Source organism: Trichechus manatus, unplaced genomic scaffold (genome assembly GCF_000243295.1).
Source record: "Trichechus manatus latirostris isolate Lorelei unplaced genomic scaffold, TriManLat1.0 scaffold00241, whole genome shotgun sequence".
Classification (NCBI taxonomy): domain Eukaryota; kingdom Metazoa; phylum Chordata; class Mammalia; order Sirenia; family Trichechidae; genus Trichechus; species Trichechus manatus.
The window spans coordinates 1,383,082-1,390,189 of NW_004444177.1; the positions used below are offsets into that span (position 1 = coordinate 1,383,082).

The following is a 7,108-nucleotide window of genomic DNA, read 5'->3' on the forward strand; positions in this document are numbered from 1 at the left end:
TGGTTTTTTGCTGAGTATGAGTCCCTAAATTAAACTGACTGTCTTAGGAAGATCCCCAAAGGCCCTTTTCATCCTAGAAGAACTAGGGCAGTGCCATCTGGTGCCCACTAATTTAAAGGCCTGAGCTGAGAGAGTGAGGCCCTGTTTAGGCTGCACATCATCTTTCAGTAGTTGCTGTGAGAGGAAATACTTTTTCTTGGTTTTTAAATATGAAATTATGTAGTTTGTGGTCTGAAGGGGAAAACGAAGTAGATGCTATAAGGTGAGCCATCACATGGACTATGTGACAAATGCATGAATTTGTTGGGCTTCTGCTTGTCCAATGACTTGCTTCAGTTCTTGGATGGATGCATTACTTAGTTGTTGGATACTGGGGAATTTTGGAAGGAGAAGGGGAGCTTTAACCTTTCCAATTCCTGGGATCTGCAGCATAGTTGGAAGGAGGGATGGCTCAGAGAGCAGAGTGCATTTCTTCCAGATAAAAGGGTTCCTACTGAGCTCTTTGGATTGTTCTTGGACCTGAACTAACTGGATAATGAGGCAGGACACTCCCATCTGGCTGGCCACCGGAAGCAACACCATCCCAAGGTCCAGCACAGTAAACTTCTGTACAGCTGGGAAGTATTGCTCACTCATCTGTATCTTTTCAACTAGTGCAATCCCTTGAAGATGACCAGAATGTCTAACCTGAAAAAGCCTCTTTCTGTAGCCGTTTCCTGCTGCCAGATCAACTTTGGTGATATAAAGAATACAGGACCTGTTAGACAAGTAAAAATCTACCGTGTCAGGTGATCCTCAAAAATGAGCTTAATTTTCCCTTGCATCTCCTGCCCTAGCTGCGATCCATGTCATTTCTCACTGGCTAAAACCTACCCAAGAGGCACGTGTGTGGGGCCCGTGTCATCAAGGGGGGTGCTTTCCATCAGTGGTCTGGATCTGGCCCTGATATTCCAGCTCGGTCTGCACTGTGGCTCCTCAGTCCAGGCCAGACCGGGGACCAAAGCAGCCAGGATGCTTCCTGGGCCCCCACAGAAGGGTTCCAGGGATGCTACCTGTGGCCGCACCCATTCAGGCCTCCATCTTGCCAGCTCTCCTTTTTTTAGTTTTTTTTTCTTTTCCTTTAAGTGAAGAATTTCGAAGCACAAACTAGTGCTTAATGCCCTTTCCATGGCCATCACCAAATAGATGCTTGTGGGCCAAGAAAAAGTGCACATTGGAAAAGCATTATAGTGCAAAACATCAAAAGAAAGATTTCTGATAAAAATTATTAACTTTTTTATCATGGAACTCCAAACTAAACCTTCTTAGAATTCTTTGTCTGAAAGAGTTTTATTAAACAAACCCCTGGGCATTCCACATATAGCCACTGTTTCGGTTCAGCTCATTTCTGATTAAGCTATTCATCATCTACAAACTAGTCACCGTGATCGTTCCAGGCAGTAATGAGTTGTCCCTCCTCTGAATTTCTACAACATCTGGTTTATGCTACTCATCCGGCACTAACGTCCTTCAGCCAGTACAATAAGGATGATGGAACAACCCCTGAGAACCAGAGAAAAAGAATCATCCTATTAAAGTTAAAAGGAGCCCTAGTGGTGCAGTGAGTAAGCATTCGCCTGCGAACTGAAAGGTTGGCAGTTCAACCCACTCAGCGACTCTGCAGGAGGAAGACCTGGTGATCTGCTTCTGTAAAGACTAGCCTTGGAAACCCTATGGGGTAGTTCTCTGTTACATGGAGTCTCTGAGTAGGAATCTACTTGACAGCACCCAGTAACAACATAAGAGTTAAGCAAGTGCCGTAGAACTCACGTATAATGGAGAAGGTTAGCTACCTGTAAAACAACGGAGTATGTCTGGAAATATGTGACTGAAAACATTTAGGAACTCTTCTTAGGAACCAAGCGACTTGAATGATGCCTCAGGGAGACAGGTCAGATACTCAGCTACAAATTGGAAAGCTCAGGTCTGGGCAGTTGTGCTTTATCCCATCTGATGAGTGTATTAACATGATTATGTAACTATCTCAATGTTAATTTAACGATAATAGCTGTGTAAAAAATTAAAACCCAACTGTGCTAAGTTCATTGCATATATTGATTCAAGTAATTGTCACAACAACGCTAGAAGATGGCTCTTCTTGTTTTCATGATGAATAAACTGAGGCACATAGAAGTTAAGTAGCTTACCCAGGGTCTTAGTTTGCTAAGGCTGCCTTAATGAAATACCACCAAGTATGTGGCTTGGCTTTAAAGAACAGAAATGTAGCATTTCACAGTTTTGGAGGCCAGAAGTCCAGTTCAGGGCATTGGCTCTAGGGGAAGGTCCTTCCTTGTTGGTGGACCTGGGTATTCCTTGCCAGTCCTTGGCTTGTAGATGTCAGTTCCTCACGTCATCTCTTCCCCTTCTGTATGTGTGTGTTTGTGTCTACTTTGCTCTTTTTATAAGACAATGCTAAGAAGTGATTAGGTTTAAGACCCACCTGGTATGGCCTCACTAATATAACAAGAATATCTAGAGAACCTTGACTAAGACACCTAGGGTTCCAGTCTAATAAAAGATGGTGCAGGATTCCCACCCAGGCTCCCGGGTCTGCACTCATTCTGTACTGCCTCATTCAATATGGACTAGTTCCTGTGCGGTAAGCCCCTGAGGATGGGGGGAAAAGAAAGGTATGCTATCTTTCCACTGTATACCCAGTACATGCCATCATTCCTGTTGTAGTGTAAGTTTTCAAAAGTAAGTATGTGTTCATTGGAGAAGTGATGTGTTCAGAAAGCAGAGATTTGCCAATATTCTTTTAAAGTAACACTAGCTGGGGAAAAAAGGAATCAGAACTGGAGGAAGAGGAAATATTCCCTTATTTATTTATCAGCCATTTATTATACACGTTGAACGAAACAGATCTTATGCTAACTGAAAGAGTATGGAGAGAAAACACACAATTCCTGCCCTCAAGAGACTCACACTTCCCTGGAGGACATCCAAACTCTATTTGAATAAAATAATTACAGCAGAGTAACTACTATATTAATCTTACATGGGTATGGATCTAATAATGGAGTTTCAAAATACATAAATCAAAAGCTGATAGAACTGAGAAAGGAAAATAGATCCACAGTCACAGTTGGAGATTTCAACACTTCTCTCAGTAATTGATAGAGCCAAGTATTCAGAAAGAGCAGTAAGGATATAAAAGACCTGAACAACTCTATCAACTAACTGAACTTTAAGTACAAAGCACTCCACCCAGCAAAAGCAATATACAGACTTGTTTCAAGAGCACTTGGAACATTCACCAAGAGTGACCACATTTTGGCTCATAAAACAGGTTTCTGTATATTTAAAAGGACTAAAATCATACAAAATTGCCTTCATTCTGCTGTAAAGCCTCTCCATTCTGGGTGCTAGGCAGAGAGAAATGGAAAGGGGCAAGCTTGAATATAGGGATGGCAGGTGGTGAATTCTGCAATCATACAGGATTGAATTAAGCAATGTCAGAGGGGATGGAGAAGAGTGGAGGGTTTTGAGAGCTATGGAAGCAGAGTTATTAACCGGGCTAGCTAACTAAATGATGGTGGAGAGTAAGAGAGGCATAAAAGTCAAGAATCACCCCTGATTTCTGGATTGGGTGATTTGGCTAGATGATGATTTTGTTTACCAATAATAAACACACAAGACCAAAAGAAAGGTTTGTCAGGAGTCTAAATGTCTGTGTATCTGTATCCTTATGAGTGTGTACATGTTAGCAGAGGGACGAGTAGGTTAGATTTTTTTGTCTTGCCAAGTCTGAAGTGCTCCCAAAGGTAGATGCCCCAGATAATATCAGTTGAACACAGGTTAAATTTGTCCCGGAAAAACAGATTTCAAAGGCAAAAGCATACAGATGGTAGATGGGCACAAACGTGTGAGTGATACAGTCCAGGAAGAGTTGTGTGAGAGAAAAGGACAGAAGATGAGCTCTGAATACCTCCATCAATGTGAACATTTAATGGATGGACAGAGGATGAGATGCTTGAACTGCTGTACCCGGAAGAATAAGATCCAGGAGAAAGTGTACAGCAGACTTTACCAGTTGCTTACCCCACAAACACCACCCTCTCCCTCCTTGCTGGCAGAGCCTTGTCCACTCCTTTTACTCATAAATTAGGAAAATCCCAATTAGTCTAAACCCATGCTGGCAGTCATTTTCCCTATGAGATTGGAGCCTTTATAGGTGGACGCGGGACCTAAGTGCACGGGATGGAAGTCCAAGCAGGAAGCTTAGTCATGTAAGGAAGTCAGGCCTGTATTTATATAAGTTCATTTTCACAATTTGTGCATGTATACTGAAGCCCATTGCAATCACGTCAATTCTCACTCACAGCAACCCTATAGGACAGGATAGAATTGCCTCATAGGGTTTCTAAGGCTGTAATCTTTACAGAAGCAGACTGCTACATCTCTCTCCCTAGGAGCAGCTGGTGGGTTCAAACCACTGACCTTTTGATTAACAGCCAAAGGCTTTAACTACTGTGCTCCCAGGGCTCCTGTGCATGTATAGACACATCTGTATATAATAAATGTCTGAATTACCTATTATAATCTGACACGAATAAAGAAGAGAAAGTTACCTTGGCCTAGACAACACACACGTATTCCCAACTGAGAGGCTGCCTGAGTGGAGACATAAAAAACGATCCAGAGATGTCTTCACGGTGCGTAATAAGATGTGTGGCATCTGCAAAAACGGTGGAGTAAGGCCTCCAAAAGGCCTTACATAAAAGCAATGACAAGCCTGGCAAAAACTGTTAGAATCGACTTTTTTGAACCTGGAAATTAGGCAAGGGCTTGCAGCAAACCAGGGGACACTTTTTAATACAAATGGCTGAATCTCAGTTGCAACAGTGAGCCTTGTGGCATTTTAACTGCCCAGCTCTGCAGCAGTCTTGAAAAATAACAGCCCACATTCCTGGTACTAGAGGAAAAGAACAGGACTATAAGTCTTCTAAAATTACATTCCCAAAGAAAAATATTATGTAACTTGTCTGGTAGTTGCAAAGAACACTCCGCTCAAAGGCCAGTCTTTATTTCACCTAACTCGGAATTTGGCAAGTGCAAAAGCCCCTCCTGGCAGTGTTGGTCTCAAACATTTATAGATGAATGTTTCAGTTGCTGCTGCCTGAGGTGATAGAGAACAGATAGGGGGAAAAAAAAAAAAGTTGCTGTGGAGTTGATTCTGATTCATGGCGACCCCATGCTGTAATCTTTACTGAAGCAGATTGCCAGGCCTTTCCTCTGAGGCATCACCAACCTTTACATTAGCTGATTTTCGAACAACTTGCACTACCCAGAGACCTTAGGGCAAACAATACCCGTTGCCTTCGAGTAGATCCCAACTCACAGCGACCCTATAAGACAGAATAGAATTGCCCCTTAGGATTTTCAAGGCTGTAAATCTTTACAGCAGCAGACTGCCATATCTTTCTCCCTCAAAGTGACTGGTGAGTTGAACTGCCAACGTTTTGGCTAGCAGCCAAGCACTCTAACCACTGTGCAACAGGGCTCCTTGGAGCAAACAATAGGCAAACCAAAAGGTTTGGGAGTAAAAGCTGGAGAAAGAGGTCCACAGAGGTTTTGAAAAGCTCCAACATATTCCTAAGTATTCAGAATGCCACGGACACGCACAGGCTGTGCTCCTGTTCAGGAAAGACCAGAAAAGTTCCTCATCTCTCAGAGTTTTTCATCCTGGCTGACATTAAGGCCCTACACAAACTGGAAGTGACAGCAAAAATCGAGTTGAAAACTGCCTTACTGAATTGTGTAAGTGTTCCCCAGCACACACACAGAATCCCTCTGCAGAGACTGGAAGATTTTTTTTTTTCTTTTTCTGCTGAGTCAAGGGGACTCCAATGCTGAAATACATAATATCTGCAGTGGAATATAGGGCTTTTGATGAAAAGTTTGTTTATTGAACCCAAACAGGCAGCCTCTGGAAACAAAAAGTACATGCAAAGCGTTGCTCCTATGGAGGACCTGCATGCTTCCTGACCAAACCAACCTTGTTGCCCTCGAGTCAATTCAGGCTTACAGAGACAGCATGTGTGTCAGAGTAGAGCTGCTCCATAGGGTTTTCTTGGCTGTAATCTTTCTGGAAGCAGATCGCCAGGCCTTTATCCCACAGAACCTCTGAGTGGATTCAAACTGTCAACATTTAGGTTGGTCTGTGTTTCCACTGTGGGAGGTAGGGGGGAGAAAAGCCCCTGAATTCAATTATAGGTTTTAAGTAAAACTCACAAAAAGAAAAGAAAAAGGTGACAAACTGCAAACTCACTAAGAAGAGTTAGGTAACTAGAATAATACTCTGTCTAGATCTATTAAAGTAATTGTGAATGAATTTGTGGTTAAAACTTTCAGACATAGAAAACACATTTTCAGTGGTGAATTCTACCAAACATTTAAGGAATAAACAATAAAGGAGAATAGAAGATACTTCCCAATTCACTTTCTGAGGCTGGTGTTACTAGAAACCCAAACTAGGAAAAGATACTACAAGAAAATAAATCTACCAATCAGTATCGCTCATGAGCATAAACACATATATCCTCAACAAAAGATTAGCAAAGTCAATCCAGCAGTATATAAAATGGTAATATATCATGACCACATGGAGTTTATTCCAGAAATGGAAGATTGGTTCAATATTCAAAAGTTAATCAATGTAATAAACCGTATCAATAGATTAAAGAAGAAAAACTGCATAATTTTCTCAATAGATGCAGAGAGAACTATTTGACATAACGCAATATTCATTCTTTTATTTGAAAAAATTCCTCACCCTGGTAAAGTAAATCTACAAAACACCTACAACCAACATTATACTTACTGATGAAAAACTAAATGCTTTCTTCCTAAAATCAGGAACAAGGCAAGGATACCCCCTATTACTACATCAATTTGTCATCTAGGTAACACAATAAGTGAAGAAAAAAAAAAAAAAAAAGCCTTACAGATTACAAAGAAAGAAATAAAATTGTCACTATTCACAGACAACAAGATTGTCTAAGTAGAATATCCAAAGGAATCTACAAAAAAAGAACTTTGAGAAGCAGTAAGATTAGCAAGCCAATAT

The 7,108-nt window shown here is 41.5% G+C and overlaps 1 pseudogene; it reads right to left on the reverse strand.

The window, feature by feature from the left end:
• Positions 1-243: 243 nt before the first annotated feature.
• Positions 244-923, reverse strand: LOC101354989 (Fanconi anemia core complex-associated protein 24 pseudogene; annotated as a pseudogene).
• Positions 924-7,108: the final 6,185 nt, after the last annotated feature.